This window comes from Protopterus annectens, chromosome 3.part0, assembly GCF_019279795.1.
Source record: "Protopterus annectens isolate FY-2018-M chromosome 3.part0, PAN1.0, whole genome shotgun sequence".
NCBI classification, from domain to species: Eukaryota; Metazoa; Chordata; order Ceratodontiformes; family Protopteridae; genus Protopterus; species Protopterus annectens.
The window spans coordinates 1449896289-1449917200 of record NC_056731.1 but is presented as its reverse complement, the minus strand read 5'-3'; the positions used below and the strand labels follow the sequence as shown (position 1 = coordinate 1449917200).

Sequence of the window (20912 nt, the reverse complement as noted above, 5' to 3'; positions counted from 1 at the left end):
AGGGGAATGTGTTTGCTTAGTTTATAGTAGTGTTCTGGGCTGGGCTGGTCTGCTGCCTGTGTAATTGGCTGATTCTGATACATTTCACCTGTCAGCTAAGCTAGTTCTCCTTGATTACCTTCTTACTGCTGTTTTCCCTTCCCATTGCCTCCCTGTTCAAGAGCGTGTCCATGCAGCGCAGAGTGCTCAAATGTGCACACTGCTGCTATTTCCTGGATTAACTTCTTTTTTCTTCCTGTAAAACCCGGTGCGCGGCACGCACACCCTCTTAGGCTTTGTAAAGAGTGCTAAGCTAGGCGCAAACCCGAGCCACAGGGCTCCAATACACTTACAGTAGGCCTGACACCCCCCATGATATCACCTACATCCTAGGCTTGCACCAAGCTATTCCTACTCTTACACTGTTGGGACCTGACTCACATGCTGGGGAAAACTGGGATTCACTATCTTTCCCCTCATTTGCATAGGATTGCCTGCTAATGCATAGTTACATGTCTCACACTGAGCCTCCCCCTTTAGCAACCACTACTCACTGGCCAGGTTGTCTTCTGCCTGCCATTGACTTGCATGGCAGAATACTGATTTTGGTTAGTATGCTTATTTTAGGTTTATTTTATTATTTTCCCCCCGATCCCATTTGCGCGCCACTGCCCTACGCTTAAACAGCCGAGATCGGCTAAATAAAAATAAAAGTTGTTTCTTTTTTTTTTTGTTTGCAATGCCAATGGCCTTATACTTGGCCATTGGCATGCTTACTACTTGATATGCAGCCATTATTCGGAGCTGTCATAGCTCCGTTTTGGATTTTGCAGAAATGTACTCAGTTACTAACCGAGTACATTTCTGCAGATAGCACTAGTCTTGCACGGACTGTTGCAAGCTTCCTGGATTGCAAAATCACCTCATTTGCATTGATTTCACCTGCAAATGGGGTAATTTGCATACCAGGGCTTAGTTTGTGCAAGATTAGTGCAGGAGCGCTCGTGCACGCTCCTGCAGGCTGTTCCTGGATCGCATGGCAGACATATTGCCTGCTTGAGCTCCTGCACTGATCTTGCACTCCGTGCAAGCTTTTGAGAATCCGGGGGAATATTTTGGGAAATTTTCCAACTTCTCTAATGGCAAGTGCAACTTTTGCTGTGATCTGATAGATGTTCTGTTGAAAAACAATTTTTTCATGTTTAATAATAAAGTGTATAAGCAGAACAGGGGGGTTGCTATGGGGTCTCCAGCCGCCCCTTTGTTTGCAAATATTGTTGTTGAATGGTGGGAACATAAATTTTTGAACCTATTATGGGCAGATATAATATTTTGTTTTTTAAAAGATTTGTCGATGACTTATATTTCATCTTAGGTGACCCAAACCAGGTGAAAGAGTTTATAGACTGTTTAAATTCTGGTTCTGGGTTTCTAAAATTTACTTTAGGTGACGTGGGTTTAAAGGTTGACTTTCTGAATGTCACTTTAAAGTGGGTAAATGAACTGAAGAGATTTGTAAGCAGGATTCACCATAAAAAAAAAACTTTTACTAACATTTACCTACACTAAAATGTTTTCATCTGCAATTTATGAAAGATAACATACCCAAAGGCTAATACATCAGGGCCAGGCGAATGACTAGTGAAGACAGTGATTTTATTAATGAAATAGATTTTATTTGTTCACTTTTTCTGGAAACAGTTTACCATGAAGACAAATTAAGAAGTACAGCTAAGTATGTCATGGACAATCGAATGACACTCTACCCACCTATATTACAAGTTCCCTATAGTGGCGCAAACATTTTGAGCAAGTCCACCAAAGAAATATTTTGCAATCTGAACATGACTTTGGACAGTGGTTTGATAAGAGGCATTATACAGGACAATTGGAAAGTTTTAGTGGGTAATCAGGACCTTTTTGTGACAGTTGGCCCCACCCCCATTTTGTGTACAAAAAACAGTACAATTTAAAATTATTATTTGCGAGGGTAATAAAAAAGAGGAAAGGACTATTTTACACACAAACCATTTGGCATGCACAAATGTGGAAGTTGTACCGTTTATAGGTACATATTAGAAGGACCTTTTGTAAACTTGCCACATTTTTCACACACTGTTCCATTGTCAGTCATTTTAACTGTAAAACTAAAGGTGTGGTGTTCATTGGGTTATGTTCTCATTGTACTGCATTGTACTGCATTTTATATTGGGATGACTACCCGGGTTCTATGTGCCAGGATTAAAGTGCACTACTATAGCATAAAAAGAAGGATAGTAGAAATGTGTTTTTTAAATACACTTTGAAGTGTCCCAGCTATAATAAGTCCCTTTTTTCAGTTCTGGAAGAGGGAACACATCATACAATGGGTGGGGATTTTAAGACATAGTTGGAACAGAACGAAGCACTCTGGAAGATCAGGTTAAACTCTGACAAAGCACAAGGGTTGAATGATGTAGTTAACATCGTGTTTCTTAAAGAACCGCAGGGTTCACTTGAACAAATAAGTTTTTAACAGAAGTATATGTCTTTAATAGTTGAGTTTGTTGTTGTTGTTGTGTCTTTCGGCTTTTCCCGGTTAGGGGTCGCCACAGAGGAACTCCGGTCCGCTAATGATTGACAGATTTTTACGTGCCGAGTTGCCAGCTCTGACGCACAACCTTCAATGAATGGTTGAGTTTGTGATGTCACTTAATTGTGGGATGAAGATGTACTTTCTATTGGCTTACAGATATTTTTAAACTGAATGTTTTTTACAGCTGAATGTATTGTTTCCTGATGAAGTCTAATGCCGAAAGCAGAAAATAAATTGTTTACCCTAAAATTTGTGCCTCTTGTTCTCAGTCTAACTTTCAGTTCTTGTGACAAAATCAAACATATTAGTCATAGGTGATTACATCATGAAACACACTGATGTCCCTCTCTCCAGGCAACATAAGGGAAATGTCACAGTCAGCTGTCTGTGAGGTGCCAGGATATGCCATATCACACATGCACTCAAGTCTGTCAACATCAGGTGCTGTTATGACTACGTCATAGTTCCTGTTGGTGTGTACAACTTGAGACATACCTCTCTGGACTGTATGCAGAGACATGACTGAGCTCACAGACTATGTGCCTCAGGCAAGTTTTCCTTTGACCTTCAGCTGCATTTTACCTTCATCCCAGGATGATGGCTCAATACAAACAGAAAATGATTGACTTCAATAATTGCCTTACTGTGTGGTGTCATTATAAGCGGATCCACTATCTGTCAACCTAGAATGACATGCTCAACAGACCTCAATGCTTTGCCAGAGATGGTCTTCATATGCCACCTCTGGGATTTTGGCTACTGTCCAAGGCTATTGCCACCCCCATAATGCGCTTTTTAGGCAGTGTGTCAAGGACAAAATTTCCAGTGGAAAAAACCCATCTACAAATAACATCAAGGTTATGCTGATAAACACTAGGAATGTCAACACAAAACTCCATTCACTGGAAGCTGTCTCCACCTTGGAAGATGCAGACATTTGTGCAGTCACAGACATCTGGTTCAAGGCTGTGGAGAGCACCACAGCCATACCAGGCTACATCTCCTTCCATATGTTCAGACCTCAAACTTAAAGCATGCAGAGTAATGGATGCGGTGTATAAATATTCATTAAGGATAGATACACATCCAGATTGGTTAAACAGTATGATTCCCTGGAGAAACTGCAGGTGCAATTGACTGCTTGTAGGACACCTAATCAAGCCATTGCCAGCTATAGGAGCAACTCCATGAATCAGGACACCCACTGTGCTTATTTGGATCTACTTGAGTCTATCAAGATACATCAAAATAACATGGCTTGGGGTGACTTTAACTACCCACTGTCTGGGTAGATTGCTTGTGCTCAAACTCACGTGCCCAAATGTTAGTTAACTTCCTTAACTACAATGCCATGGACCAAGGGATTGACATCCCTGTCACGCTGCCAGCCCAACTATCTGGAATTTTGTAAATAATTCTATGTCATTTGTGAATATTGATATGATTTATACAGAACTGCATGTTATGTACTGAGCTTCAAGAATGTCCCCTAGCTGTTGCCAGTGGTAAGGACTGAGGCTCCTTGATTACTGGGCCAGTGCAGGGGCATCACATATTAATTGGTTGGTAGTGGTGAGATAACCACATTACATATTAACTGCCTTGTAGTGGGGTGGATAATGAATTCCTGTAGCCTGTGCACAGTAGTCACTGAAGGTGTTTGTACTCTCAAACAGCCATGCAGTTAACATTCAGAGTTTCATATCACAATTGTTTTATTTATTTTTTGTTAGCTTAGCTAGTCAGGGAGAGCAGGCAAGCATGCCAGCAGAGGAGTATGGCGAGCTGACAAGAAGCCAGGTGGCTGAAATGTGCCAGGCTAAAGGACTGGTGCATGTCAACCTAACTAAAGCAGACATGATTACAGCTTTAGTCACAGCTGCATCACAGAATAGCAACCAGGAGGGCAAGCAGACTGGCCTTGGAGATGTACAACTCTCAGAAAATGGACAGTTCAACCTTTTCACAGAGGACTTAAAAATATGTCTGGAGTTAGAGAGACTTGAGCTGGAGGCCAATTGTTTGGAAATAGAAGCAGCAGAGAGACTAAGACATCTACAGACTAAGGAAAATGAGAAAGTGCAATGCCTGAAGGCTGAGAAAAATGAGAAACTGTGACACCTGGAAGCTGAGGAGAATGAGAGGCAGAGGCAACATGAAAAGGAGATGCTTACACTTCACTAGAGTCATGGAGGTAATGCGGAAGGGAGTAACTGAACCTCAGAAGCAACAAAGGTCTGTAAATTTCTTCCACAATTTACAGAGGGGGATATTTTTTATAGTTTCATTCATATGTTTGAGAGGGTATGTAAACAGTATAATGTTGACCAAGGACTCTGGGTATGGTTCCTGACCCCCTTTCTCCATGGTAAAGCTGTAACTGCAATTTCTAAACTGTCTGATACTGATTGCTTAAATTATAATACAGTCAAAATGTTTTTGTTAGAATGCTTTAAGTTAACACCTGAAGATTATAGAAAAAAGTTTCATGAGCATAGATGCAAGGCAGATGAAAGTGTGTGTGAATATATTGCTGAACTAAGCACTTATTGTCATAGGTGGGTGAGTGGATGTCAGTTCACCACTTTTGAAGGGCTGCCAGACCTTTTGGTAAGGGAACAATCCCTTAGCACTTTGCCTGAGGACATGAGAATCTGGTTAGCTGATAGACAATGCAGTACTGCAGATGAGTTGGGGAAGAAGGGAGACCTATGCCTAGCAAGCAGGGCATCACTGCACAGGAAAGGGACATGCAGTGCTGCTCATGGGTCTAAGGGAACCTACAGTGGGTAGCCCAGACTGTCCTAACAGAGTCTGTAAATAGCAGGGGAAGCCACTAGTCCAGGTACATGTCCAGGGCCAAGGTTAAATGTTTTAAATGCAACCAGTGAGGCCATGTAGCATATAGATGTCCATGGAGGCAAGGTGGGGAAAAAAGGTGGGAGAGCCAGTAAGTGAGAATGACAAAATGCCAGCAGTAAGTTGTCTCGAGACAATCTAACCATTGTGAAGCCTGCAATGGTTGCAGAGGAGCACTACTTGCTTGGCCAGAATACTGCAGTCACAGCTTTAGGAGGGACCCAATTCAAAATACCTTTGGGTAGGGTTCACCTTGACTGGTAGGGTGGAAAAGGAAGCAAGCAAGTAGGTGTGTTTGAGGATATCCCTGCAGATGTCCTGATAGGGAATGATTTTGATAATGCAGTACTGTATGTGCATGCAGTTATATGCAGTTAGGCTTAGAGGCAAGCATGTGGGTCTGGTAGCTTGGGGGAGACCCAGACAGACCACACACTTGCAGCCAGGACTGGTGAGGTGATTACCTCAGTGAGGGAGCTACCCTGTAGTAGTGAGACTGAAGGTGATGCACAGCTCCTTGTGGGTACTGATGTTCCCTTGGATAGAGTGACTGTAAAGGCAGAGGTGAGTAGTAATACCCAGGCTGACAGTGAGGCACCACTGTCAGAGAATACCAGACTTCCTGTGGAAGGGGATCTGGGAAGGGTTACTAAGACAGAGTTGAGACATGCTCAGCTCTCAGACCCTACATTACAAGGCCTGAGGGAGTTAGCTAATGAGGCACCTGATGCTCAAGTGAAGGGGGAATCTGTATACTGGGACAAAGAGTTAATATACAGAGAGTGGACCCCTGAGGGAGGGCTACAGGGTGAGAGAATACAGCAGTTGGTAGTGCCCAGAGTCTACCATCTAGCACTTCTAGCCATAGCCTATGGTATTCCCTTTGCAGGTCATATGGGCATAAAATGTACAAAGAGACATATTATGTGGAACTTCTATTGGCATGGGATCTCTAGAGATGTAACAGGGCACTGCAGCACCTGTGAGCAGTGCCAAAAAGTAAGCAAGGCAAGAGACAAGGTGGAAGCTCCTTTGATGCCTTTGCCTATGATTGAGGAGCTATTTCAGAGGGTAGCTATGGATATTGTGGGGTCTCTGAGTACCCCAAGTTCCACAGGGAAAACGTATATCCTAGTGGTAGTAGATTATACCACCAGATACCCTGAGGCTGTGGCTCTGTCCTCCATTGAGGCAGAAAAGGTGGCAAATGCTTTGTTAGAATTTTTCAGCAGGGTAGGTTATCCAAAAGAAATACTGACTGACAGAGGTACCAGTTTCATGTTAGACGTGCTGACTTGTCTGTGGAAGCACTGCAGGGTGAAGTACCTAAAGACCACACCCCTTCCATCCCCAGACTAATGGTCTTGTTGAGAGGTTAAACTCTACACTCAAGTCCATGCTACAGGCATTTGCAGACCAGTTTAAGAGGGACTGGGACAAATATTTGCCCCATCTCCTCTTTGCTTACAGAGAGGTTCCCCAGGAATCCACAGGTTTTTCACACTTTGCGTTGCTGTATGGGCATAGGGTGAGGGGACCTCTGGATTTGATTCGAGATGAGTAGAAGAGTGAGTGTGAATCCCCATGGAGTCTGTTGTGGCACATGTCCTAAACCTCAGGACAAGGGTCCTGGAACTCATGAGCTTGGCCCAGGGGAACCTGGCAGAAGCCCAATGCAGAACAAAGTCTGGTATGATAGGAATGCTTGAGCTAGAGAGTATGCTGTAGGGCAGCAGGTAGTGGTTCTCATTCCTGTTCATCACAGCAAGCTGCAGGCAGCTTGGGAGGGGCCCTACAAGGTGGGAGGGAAGGTCAGTGATGTTAACTACCTGGTAAAACTGCTAGGCAGGAGGCAGGGGCACAAATTGTACCATGTTAACATGATGAAACCTTACCATGATAGGGAAGCTCTTGGCTGAGTATTTGCTCTGGATGGCAGGAGAAGTCTGAGGGGGATATGGTGATTGATCTCCTCAGTGAGGCTTGGACTGACACCTCAGTAGAAGGGGTAGCAGTGTCTCAGCAGCTATCCCCTACCCAAATTCGAGAAATCTGAGCAGTGTTACAGGAGTTTGGGGACATGTTCACTGGGAAACCAGGGTGCACCCATCTGGTGAAGCACCATGTGGATACAAGACCCCAAAGGCCTATTAAGCAGGCCCCTTATAGGGTGCATGAGAGAGTCAAACAAACTCTAAAGGAGGAGATACAAGAAATGTTGGAACTAGGGGTAATTCAGGAGTCTAGCAGTCCCTGGTCCTCCCCAGTGGTGCTGGTACCAAAGAAAGATGGCAGCACCAGGTTCTGTGTGGACTACAGAAAATTAAATAGTCACGCAGAGTCAGATGCTTACCCCATGCCTAGGACAGATGAAGCCCCAGAGTAGTTGGGTGGGGCTAAGTATCTTACCACTATTGATTTTACCAAGGGTTACTGGCAGGTGACCTTGACTCCCAGTGCTAGAGAGAGGTCAGCATTTGTGACTCCTTTTGACTTGTATGAGTTCACAAAGATGCCCTTTGGGATGAAAAGTGCCCCAGCGACTTTCCAGAGGCTGGTACATCATATCCTAGCAGGAGATTTTGCCCTTGCTTACCTAGATGATATTGCAATCTACAGCCATTCCTGGCAAGAGCACCCTCAGCATGTCAGGGAGGTGCTGGGCAGACTACAGATGGCAGGGTTTACCATTAAGCACAGCAAATGTCAGGTGGGTATGGCAGAGGTCTTCTACCTGGGACATAGAGTGGGGAGTGGTAAGATCAGGCCAGAACCTGTCAAAGTGGAAGCCATTCAGGCATGGCCTGCCCCTGTTCCAAAAACAGGTGAGTGTATTCTTAGAGCAGCAGGGTACTACAGAAAGTTTGTCCCCAATTAGAGTACCATAGCTGCTCCCATCACAGATCTTAGGTTCATAGGTTCATAGGTTTATACTAGGCTATCTGCCCTAAGGCATTTATAAGCCTAGCCCAAATTTTTGTGGCTTACGCCACCCCTTATATGAAAAAATACTGTGCCCATTAGTTTGTTGTGCCTCTGTCCAGCAGTGACACAGAGATGATTCCCGGGGTAAACCTACGATCTCCCATCCACAGGTCTAGATTTCTCTTGAACAGAGTCAGCGAGGTGCTCTGCCTCACATGGACCGGGATTTTATTCCACAGCATAGGGAGTCTCTGAGTGATAAATCTATCCCTCCAGCACGTCCTATTTATATCCGTGCTAAGGTTTAAGTCGCTTGCTCTAGTGGTTTTGGTGGATTTGGATTTTTTGAGGTGGAGCATGTCCATTAATTCCGGGTTGGACATGGCCTTGTATGTCAGGCACATGTCACCTCTGAGCAGACGGTATGCGACAGAATAGAGCTGGAGTTTCTTCAATCTGGCAACATATGACAGATTTTGGAGTCCCTTTATCCTTTTGGTGAGGAACTTTTGGGGTCTCTCCAATTGCTGCAGATGTCGGGTGAGATACATCCCGAATGGGGCATTGTACTCGATCATTGGTCTGATAAGTGAAGAGTACAGGGGAACAATGACCTCACTAGATCTGGATGTGAATCCCTTCATGATCAGGTGGGCAATGTAGAAGGTCTTTCTAACCACTTTAGCAACGTGAGTGTCAAAAGAAAGGCCACTGTCAACCTGGGTCCCCAGGTCCCTGATAACCTCTTCTGTGCTTAGTGGATTGCCACCTATATGGTAGCTTGGGGTTACCTTGTTTTTCCCGAAGGGTATGACTATACATTTTTGGCGTTTAACTTCAGGCCATGGCTCTGGCACCAGCTATCTGTTTCCGTGAGTCCCTTCTGAAGGATATCCGTGTCCGATGCACTTTCCACTATGTGCCCAGTTTGCAGTCGTCTGCAAACTTTGTCAGCCAAAGTCCTCCCATGTTGGCCTGTACTTCTGAGAAGTAGATGCCAAACAATAGGGGCCAAGGACCGAGCCCTGTGGGACACCACTTGTGACCGGCTTGGAGTCTGACACAGCCAGCAACTCTAACCCTGTGGGTTCTGTCCTTAAGCCAGTTTGCAACCCATCTTGTGACATATGGGTTTACATTTAAGCTGGTAAGTTTTTCTACAATACCCGAGTGGGGTATTGTGTCGAAAGCCTTTGCAAGGTCAAGGTAGGCTGTATGGACTGCCTTTCCCTCATCAATGGCCTTGGTGACTGTTTCGAAGAAGTCGACCAAGTTCAAAAGGCATGATCTTCCCTTGACAAAGCCAAACTGGGTCGGGTCCAATGTCTGCAAGTCCCCTATATCTTTGTTTATGAGCTCCATTATGATCCTCTCCATAGCTTTGCAGACTAGACTTGTTAAGCTTATGGGGCGGTAATTACCAGGGTCCGTTGAGGCGCCACCTTTGTGGAGTGGGACCACAGTTGCTGTACGCCACTCCTTGGGCACGTATCCTGTGGTAAGGCTGAGATTAAACAGCTGCCTTATGTGCGGGTTTAATTCCTCATTTAGCTCGTGTAGCACACAGCCGGGGACACCATCCAGTCCCATTGATGCTGTGTTTTTAGCTTTAGAGAGAGCAGCTTTCACCTGCACATTTGAGATGTCTGTGAGGCTACACTCGGCTGGGATAGTTATCTCTCCTTTAGGGGGGGAGAGGGGGGTGAAGTTTGCACTGAACCTGTCTGCCAGTATGTTGGCAATGTCTGTGGGTTCAGTGATTTTTGTATCATTTTGGACTAATTCTGAGCATATCTGGGAGTTTCCACCCAGGTTCCTAACATAGCTGAAAAAGGCCTTATGATTGTCCTTTGAATCCATGGCAATTTTTCTCTCAAAATTGGCCTTAGTTGATTTTATGAGTGCTCGTATTTTTTACTAATAATGATCAGGGTGACTTCCCTTTTATGGATTTTGTTCTATCATGTAATAGCTTTCTCCTCTTATTGTAAAGTTTGTTAATGGCTGGGGTCCACCAGACTGGACGTTTGCCCTTTGTGGAAAGAGTCTTGGTTTTATTTGGGATTGCCTGATCCATGCAGTCCTGGAGGTGTTCATAGAAGGCATTTGTAAGGGCTTCCGCAGCTTGGGTTGTGGTTTCCTCTGGCTCAGGGGCCTTGAAGGATACCACACCAGTCTTGAGTAGTGTGAAGTTTGCTTTAGAGAAGTTCTTCACTATGGTCTTTTGTTTGGGGTGGGGAGGGAATGTGGATTTCCAGTGAGATTAGTTTATGATCAGATCTCACCAATGAGGGATATACTTCCGGTGTGGAGCATTTTGTCCCCATGTTTGTGACAATGAGATCTAGTATATTTTCTCCTCTCATGGGAACAGTGACTAGCTGTTCCATGGCATTTGAATTTATGAACTCCAGGAACCGTTGGGCTAGAAAGTTAGGGCTTGAGTAATGTTCCCAGTCTATATTCGGGTAGTTGAAGTCACCCAATATGATGGTGTTTGGAGATACATTTATACCCTCCAGTGTCTTCAGGAAGGCTGTGTGGGTTTCCTGAGTTTGAGAGGGTGGCCTGTAGCATGCTACAATTTGTAGAGCAGTTTTGCCTATGGTTAGTTGCACCTGGATGGTTTCCGAGCTTCTGCGTTGCTACCAACCTGGAGGTGTGGGTATCCTTTATGAATATGGATACACCCCCTCCTTTTGTGGTGTGGTCCGGGTTTTGGGGCTGGAACGCATGATATGAGGTAAAACCTAATAGTGCCGGGGTGCTCTCAGGAGCCTTGAACCAGGTTTCAGTTACAGCACAGACATCGATGTTCTCCATACTGAGAAGGGCCTCGAGTGCGTGCATTTTGAGATTTAGACTTCTGGCATAGAGCAGCATTACCCTCAGTTTCTTCCCATTTTTGTTTTCTAGGGTGGTAGGTTTAGAATTTGAGCCTTGCCTAAAAAAGGCACTATGGGGTGGCAAGAGCCTTAGCCAATATCCGGAATCCCAGGGGTGACAGGTGCAAGCCATCCCTTGCGAAGCAGCGTGGCTTGTCAAGCATGTCATCCCAGGCAGACAGACACAGGATCCCCTTTGAATGACACCAGACATTAAGCCAATTGTTAAAGCTGATCATCTTGTCTCTATATTGTGGCATCATTCTTGGTGAAGGAAGGATACTGCTCAGGGTTAGGGTCATACCTGCCTGGGCTACATAATCAGAGAGCTCCTCTATGTCTCTTTTCATGTAGTCCAGGGAGGTACGTCTCAGGTCGTTCACACCAGCATGGACAATGACTGTGTCATATTTGTACTTGCCGTGGAGTGACCAGTGTGCTTGTGTTATGTGGCAGATTCTAGCCCGATAGGCAGCTTACTGTGACCCTCTCCTTGTTCAGCCTGGTGAGTGGGACGTCAGTGTGTCTGACTATGGAGTCACCTATGACAAGTATGTTTGGTGTTGTATTTGGCCTTAAGGGCTGTGACTGCTTTGCACACTGCTTTTGTGGTTTATGTGTTGCTTGTGGGGTGTCTTGAGGTAGCAGTTGTTTGGGTGTCTGCTTTGGAGGCCTCTGCTGTTTAGGTATATTTTACTCAGAGCCTCCGAGTATGTCTTTGTGTGTTTATGTGTTTGATTCAGTGGAGTGGTAGCATTATGTGAGGCTGGTTTTGTGGTGTGTGTAGTTGCCTTCTCCTCCTGTCTGGTCTTGCCAGTCCTGAGTTGAGAGAGCTCAGCCTCCAGTTTGGCTAAATAGCTGCATCTCTCAAGTATTTGTGTTATGTGGGAGGAGGAGAGGGTTGTCTGTGTACATGAGGCAGTTATAACATTGCCTCAAGATTCCCAGATTCACCAGCTGGACCGGAGAGGAGATTGACAACTGACCTTTGGACATGCTAGAATAATATTGGGAAATCCTTAATTGAAAACAAGGGCCAGTGGGGAGTGAGGGTGTAGTGCTTTTAATTTTTAGTGCTGACTTATATAATTGCTTTAGTGAGCAAGTGCCAGGTAACTTGAGTGCAATGTGTTACAAGTAACTAAATGCAAAAACGACAAACAGTAACTTTCTTTCAAGTGAAACAAGGAAATAACTACAGTAAGCAATGCAGATATCACTAGTGATCCACAGAAGCGCTGAGAAGTTGCGTATTAGGTGGAATTAGCTTCCAGGGAAATAACAAGCAAACAAACAACAAGCATATAAACAAAGCTAGATTCAGCAGGCCTGGATCTAGTCTATGCTAGAGCAAACAAGGTGTACCAATTTCAGTAAGATATAGTTCAAATATTCAGGCACTATAAACCTTTAACCAGAAATTCCCAGCTCAGAAGGGCAGAGTCCAGCCTCTTCTCCCACAAGAGTGCAGACCACAAACCTTCTTAATGTAAAATAACTGGCCTGAAGCCCAAGTGCCTAAACCAGAACTAATACACTTGGACACTGGGCTCTCAATCAGCAGTTCCCAACTTAGAAAGATGAAAGCTACCTGTCCTGCCACCACAGTGCTTGCCACAAACCTTCCTAATGTAAAACAACTGGTCTGAAGCCCAAGTGCTTAATCCAAAAGACTAGAATGATAGCTACACTTTAATCAAGTTACAACCAAGCAGTAATAAATACCATTGAATACTTTAGAGAATGTCTGGATTAGTGCTCAAGTTACACAAACAAAGCCAGATCCAGCAGGCCCGAATCCAGTCTATGCCACAGCAAACAAGGCACCAACTTCAGTAAGAAACAGTTCAGATATGCATGCACTATAAGCCTTTAACCAGAAATTCCCAGCTCAGAAGGGCAGAGTCCAGCCTCTCCTCCCACAAGAGTGCAGACCACGAACCCTCTTAATGTAAAATAACTGGCTTGAAAGCCCAAGTGCTTAAACCAGAATTAATACACTTTTAGAATAACAGACGCTGAGCCCTCAATCAGCAGTTCTCAACCTAGAAGGATGTAAGCTACCTGTTCTGCCACAACAGTGCAGACCACAAACCCTCTCAGTGCAAAACAACTAACTGGTCCGAAGCCCAAGTGTTTAAACCAAAAGGCTTAGAATGAGTTACACCAAGCAGTAATAAATACAATTGAGTATTTTAAGATGATGCAAAAGTAAAAAGAAGTAGGTAGAAACACAAGTACAGTAAAAGCAGATGAAATTTTTTTTTTTTTTTTTTTTCTGAACAAGTGCTGAGATCAAAGAAACAGATTTGAGTGCTGAAACTAGAAAACTGGCTAGTTATAAGAAAAAAACAAGCTAGAAGGCTTCCCTCAAACACAGAAGGGCTTGGGGGCTCAGAAGCCTACAAATAGTCTGTACCACTTAACAAGAAAGGCAGGAAATAAGCTTAATTTTTTTTTCTATTTCCCAGATGCTCTCTTTGTACACAGTAGGAGTGCCTGAAATCAGAATATGATCTCACTGCACTCAGTTGAGTGAGCAAATGAGATGGGCCCAGAGGCAGGCTGAGGGGCGGGCAGTTTCAATGCCACTAAGATTAACACCAAAACAAAAACAGGCCGGGTGGGTGGGAAAAACTGAAGAGCAGAATAACTTCAGTTAAAAATTCCTTCAACACTCCTTCATACACAGTTTAAATCAAATACTGTATTTTTTTTTAAAAAAAAGTGCAGATAAAGGTACTTAAATTCTCTTATACGTCCAGTTGAATATAACCAAGTTCTAGCTGGCCAAGCTGAGGTTTTAAAGCAGGAATTATTTCACATGCACCAGTTTAAATATGCAAGGACAGGAAATCAAAGAATGTGGCTACCCCCACACCTGTAATTACTAGCAAATAACAAAATTCAGCCAACACTAGCTTCAGTTCAAGTTACTGAAGAGCAGAATAACTTCAGTTAAAAATTCCTTCAACACTCCTTCATACACAGTTTAAATCAAATACTATATTTTTTTTAAAAAGAAAGTGCAGATAAAGGTACTTAAATTCTCTTATACGTCCAGTTGAATATAACCAAGTTCTAGCTGGCCAAGCTGAGGTTTTAAAGCAAGCATCTGACAAGGAAAAACAAGCCAGATAAGGTAGTGTGGACCCTACCATGTGAGCAGGCATTCCAGAATCTTAAAAGAGCTTTGAGAGGACATTCTGTGTTAGCAAGTCCAGATTACAGCAAAGAATTTGCTGTGCAGGTGGATGCTTCAAATCATGTGGTGGGGGCTGTACTTAGCCAGGTTTCCTCATTGAGAGAAGAACACACATTGGTATATCTGAGTCATAGGCTCTAACTCAGGGAGGAATGCTATGTAGCTGTAGACAATAAATGCCTAGCCATAGTGTGGGCACTGCAGAAATGTCAGCCTAACCTGTATGGAATGAAATTCACTGTAGTTACAGACCACAATCCATTAACATGGCTACATTGAGCCAGCCAGCAAAATGCCAAATTATTAAGGTGGAGCCTAGGGTTGCATGCATATGATATGACAGTGCAGCACCACAGTGGGGTTAGCTATTCCAATGCAGATGGGCTCCCAAGACAGGGAATGGGGTAAGGTATTCTCAAATAGGCTCAACCCTCTCAAGCAATGTTTCTCAAGGGTCACTTGAAAAACTAGCTTGAGTTTTTTTTTGGGGGGGGGGGTGTCATGCTGTCAGCCAAGCTATCTGGAATTTTGTAAATAAGTCTATGTCATTTGTGAATATTGATATGATTTATACAGAATTGTATGTTATGTACTGAGCTTCAAGAAAGCAACCACAGCATACTTGCAAAACTTAAGAATAGTTGAGGTTAGGTTACTTTATAGTGGGCCATAAAAAAGAAATGTTATCTCTTAGTTTCAATGCAGAAGCAGACACAATGTCTAAAACTAGAAGTGTTTGTATTGTCTTGAAAGAAAAGTAATTACTAGGTTTAAAATGTAAAATGCTTTATTGTTTTATGACTTCCAAGTTCTGGCAAACATCTGAGAGGTATGTATTTTTAACAGAGATGTGAAATTCTGTTAAGTTTCTGTTTAGCTTGAGAACTTAGGTCAGGTGACAAAAAGTGATGTCATCCAAGCTAACCCAGCAATAATGTTTGATATTAATTTGGGAACTCTCTCAGAGACAGACTGTGCATTTTGTATTTTGTCTTGGACCTAGCAAGAACATCCACTCATCATCATCATCTGCACTTGCCTGTCTGTAAGTAACATTTAGGGCATAGTATCTCTCTTAGATATAACTAGGAATATAGAAAAGATTAGCTTAAATGTTTTTGGTATTAATTTGAGACTGTCCTGCAATGTTGTTTTAGAATATTTCCTGTGATTTTGAACTCTGAAGTAACTGTGTTTGTGTAATGAGTATTGTCTTGATCTTTTATTATTTACTATTAGATATATTTAAACCTATCTTTGTGGCTGATATTTGTGTGACATATTTAAGCTCTTAGAATACTTGCATATCTATTTGGTGATACTGTACAGGCCACTCCTAATAGCCTGGCACTTGGTCACGACTACCATTTGGATTAATAGTAACATTACACAGTAGGATTGGACACCCTTTGTAAGGGCCTTATAGTAGATGATAAGGGTGGCAGGTGGCTGCTGGAACTAACTTATAGTCTGTGCAAAAGGGGGCATAGCTAGTAAACCTGTGTCAGCCTTTCCCAAGTGTGTGTGCGTGTGTGTGTGTGTGTGTGTGTGTGTGTGTGTGTGTGTGTGTGTGTGTGTGTGTGTGTGTGTGTGTTTGTATATCAATCAAATCTCAAAATGTGTATGTGTCAGATACTTGGGCAGGGACATGAAGCACTAGTTGGACAGACAGGTTGCTGGAGGTCTTAGCTTGGCCACTTGGCTGAGATCTCAATCCTATAGCTGTGTTAATGGGTAGTCTTATTGGAGATCTGGAGAAAGAGGGAGAAACCAGCCCCAGACTGACTGATCTCTGTGTGCTCTTAAGGGAAATTGTACTTTACTATGTGTGTACTTGTCATCATCCCAATGTGTACATCCCCTAGCTGTTGCCAGTGATGAGGATTGAGGCTCCTTGATTACTGGGCATTGCAGGGGCATCACAATCACCACAAAGGGAGCCAATGTACTAGATGAGGTGCTTACCAATATGGGTAAACACTGCAGCACCCCGACTGTGAGGTCCTCCCTGGTGAGATCTGACCACAGACTGGTCTCATTCACAGGAAGTATCACACTTGATACCCCCCCCTCCCCACAGCAAATAAAGTAATTAACTTCAACAAAGCATATTATGACCTCCTCTGGGATGCTATAAATAGCTTGACTGCACTCCCCCTCAGATGGAACAGGCAACTATACCGAGCTCTACTCTAGTGCTTTATATAAGCACCTGTACAACTGCATTGACTCGGCTGTACGTGAAACAGGAACAAAACAAGCTCCTCATGGCACAGAAAACCTGCCTGGTGGACAACTGGCATTAGCAGGCTTGACAATAAGAGGTAGACAATGTTGTCTAATAGTAGGAAGGTGAAAGCCCCCTAAAATGGAAGCACTTCCTCCTCAGCTTAAGCAAGCAAATAAGTGTTGTTGTGAAGTCCTGCAAAACAAAGTATGGGACACAATTAGTCTCCTCCACAAAGGGCAACCATGAGGCATTGTATAGTTACATGTGTAACTTAAAAGGAAAGGCCCAGATTATTGCCAAACTCATAGTTAATGATACCACATATAATGAACCTGTAGACTTAGCTAACCTGTTGGCCGACAGGCTCTGTGACAACTTCACTCCCCTGTCCCCACCACACATACCCCATGACATCCCTACAACCTGTCCCATACCTTGTAACTCTAAAGACCAGGTCATAAATTGACTCTCTAAGGAGAAAAACACAACATTTATCAGACCTGCTAGCATCCCAGGCTGTGTCCTACATGGGATCCAACATGGATTGCTAACACCATTTGGGAACTCTTCACAATCATAGTGTAATCACCAGCTGTGTCCCAGCTAACTGGAACATGGCCACTGTTAGTCTCCTGCACAGAGCTGGTGCATCCACCATGCAACAATGGGAACTATACACCTATTAGCCTGAGTAGCCATATCTGTAAAGCCATGGGGCAAATCATCATGGACCTTATCAACAAAGATGTAGATAATGTACAAACCCTTGACCCTACACAATTTGGATTTATGAAAGGGATATCATGCCTATTAAACCTGGTGGACATCTATGAGGCAGTCAACAAGGACCTGGATGAGGGGATATCTGTGCATATAACCATCTGGACTTAGCCAATTCATTTGACATTATCCCCCAGTCAGACATCATTGACAAACTCACCCAACTAGGCTTCAACAGTAATATCATTAGAGGGGTCATTACCTAGCTCACTGATAGAACTCATATAGACAAAATAGGGGAAATTCACCGCCAATAGCAGAGCTGTAACCAGTGGTGTTCCACAGGGCTCAGTCATGGGTCCTGTACTGTTTGGAATCCATTTATCCAATGTACAAGCACAAAGTGAATGTCTGTGGCTGACGAGGTTTGCTGATGCCTGCAAACTAGGAGCAGTCATAGACTCTCCAAATTACGTCAACATCCTACAAGAGGGTCTTACATGAAGAAATGATTGTTGCCACAGTCATGGTCTTAAACTCCATGAAAATATATGTATCATTCCTTTTGGTAACAGCAATGTTTCTGCTAAGTAGCTCATCAATGGCAACACCTTAAGTACATACTCAGGGGTGAGAGACCTGGACACACAGACCTGGGCACACAGGTATATACTTAACTTACCTTAGACACCATGTCTCCACAGTGGTAAGAAGGGCATTATATCTTGCTCATGTCATAAGTGAGGGCACTGTCACCCAAAAAAGAAGTAGTTATAACTTCCATGTATTCTTCCCTCATCAGGCCAATAATTGAGTGCAATGGCTATTTATTATGTACCTTACCAAGCACCAGTGGAAATTGCAGAGACCACAAAGGCTCCTCACAAGAGAAATTCAAGTCTTCAGCATCTGTCCTATGAGGACAGTCTGAAATCACTGTCACTTTATTCTGTGTCATACAGACTACTCAGAGGTGATCTCTGCCTTGCATACGAGGCAATCTCTGACCCTGCTTTATTGGAAATGCTGCATGTCCATAAGTAAAATGGTACATGGTTTACTCACTCTAAGGGCCTTAACCTGGTATGTGACATTAATAAAACATGCTGGAGGGAGAGATTTGTTTACCAGAGTTTAACAAACCTTTGGAAAAGACTCCCACTTAATGTCAAACAGAACACCTCTTTGGTCCTCTTCAGATGCAATCTGTATGATTGGATGGGTGACAATAATTTCACCACTGGGGTTCTGTCTGTGTCTCTCTTGGACAAGGGGAATAGATGCTGATCATGTAAATAAGGGTAAGAACTTGACTAGGATTGTAAGGGCCCTAGGGCTATTAGCCTAGTAAATTCCAATGATCCTAGGATCCCATAGGCTGATATAAAATGCTCTGGCTAACATCCATACACACCAAGTTGGTTACAGTGAGAATATTACCACTACCAATTTACGTTTACAGAGCACTGCATATCACACACACCTAAGTTAGCTGTAATGAAATTAGCCTACCTATCTAGTCTTACATACCACTGATCACAGTACTTAATGCATGTTCCATGGCTCAAGTCTGACATTAACATGTCTTTAGGTGCACTTATGCTAGATTACATCAGCAGGCCTTGTGGAGGAGAGGAATTTAGAGGCCTGCATTACCTGCTAGGCCCAAAACAGTGCAAAACACTGCCTCTTTGTAAGTCAGTGTGGTAATGATATTTGTTTTGAAAGGAAATGCACATACACACACAGACACACCGAGTGGGCTGGAGTGAGATTAGAACCCCTACCTATCTAGTCTTAACACTACAGATCACAGTACTTAATGCACATGCCATGGCTCAAGTCTGCTTTACAAATGACTGCAGGTGAACTACTTGTAGAAGACATAAACAAGGCCTGTGTTGAATAGAGTGTAAGGCCTGCAGAGTGACATTGCTTCTTATTGTGAGCTGCATCTAGTAGCCTAGCAGTCAGATAACTCTTTTTATCCTAATTATGTGGCAACAGTAGCTGTTTTTGTCATATGTGTCTGTTTGCATTTGGATGGGCAAGCCTGTGGCCAAAAACAATTTGCCCTGACAATACGTAAGTACATAACATTATACATTAAACAACTTGTTCACTTGTTGATGTATGTGTGGTGACATCCAGCGCAAGCACAGGGGGCTGTAAGTAAGTGCATTATCTATTGTTGAGCCCTTACTTTTGGTCCTTTGACCAACATTATATATCTGTCGTAGTGCAGCTTTGCTCACCATAATCTGGGTATGTAGGGGAATGCAGGCATACAGGCATACACACACACACACACACACCTATAAATATATATATATATATATATATATATATATATATATATATATATATATATATGTAAAACAGGGATATATATATATATATATATATATATATATATATAACATATGCATACATACACAAAAACATATTCGGAGGCACTAGGTACCAATCTAAAAAAGAAACAGTGCCCTCCAAAGCAGACAAGCAAGCAACCTGCACCCCCAAACACAAGCCAGAAAACACATAATTCACCTCAGCAGTGTGCCTCACAACAGCCCTTAAGGCAAAACACCATACCTAACATGCTAGTAATAGGAGACTCTATAGTAAGGCATATGGATGTTCCACTCACCAGGCTGAACAAGGAGAAGGTTACTGTCAGCTGCCTCTCGGGTGCTTGGATCCGCCACATAACACAGGCACTTAGGTCACTCCAGAACAAGTACAAGTATGATGCTGTCATTGTACATGTTGGTGTGAATGATCTAAGACCTCCCTGGAATACATGAAAAGAGACATTGAGGGGCTCTCTGATCATGTAGCCCAAGCTGGTATGACCCTGACCTTGAGTAGCATACTATCTTCACCTAGAATGATACCACAATACAAAGACGAAATGATCAATTTCAACAATTGGCTAAACTTCTGGTGTCATTCTAAGGGGATCCAGTGTCTGTCTGCCTGGGATGACATGATAGACAAGCCTCACTGTTTTGCCAGAGATGGGTTGCACCTGTCACCCCTAGGTTTTCGAATACTGGCCAAGGGTCTTGCCGTCCCCATAGTGCCTTTTTTAGGCAAGGCTCAAAGGACAAACCAACCACTGTAACCAGCACAGGTAACCAAAAACTAAGGGTAATGCTACTCAACGCCAGAAGTCTCAACCTCAAAATGCGCACACTCGCGGCTCTCCTCAGCATGGAGAAAAATCGATGTTTGTGAAGTGACGGAAACCTGGTTCAAGGCTTAAGAGAGCACCCCAGCACTGTCAGGTTACAATTCATATCATACCTTCCAGCCTCAGTTACCGGATTGCAGTAAAAAGGGCGGAGGTGTATCCATATTCATGAAGAATACCCATATCTCCAGGTTAATAGCACAGCATGATGCCCCAGAGATCATCCATGCGCAACTATCAGCAGGCAAAACTACATTTCAAGTCGTAGCCGGTTATAGATCGCACACCATGTCCCAAGATGCTCACTCTGCATTCCTTGAGACAATGGAAAATATAAA

At 43.5% G+C, this 20912-nt stretch overlaps 1 long non-coding RNA gene across 3 annotated transcripts in view; it reads left to right on the top strand.

Annotated features, from left to right (window-relative positions):
• Positions 1-20912, top strand: part of LOC122797309 — a 126937-nt gene that overhangs the window by 28650 nt on the left and 77375 nt on the right. The window lies entirely within an intron of this gene.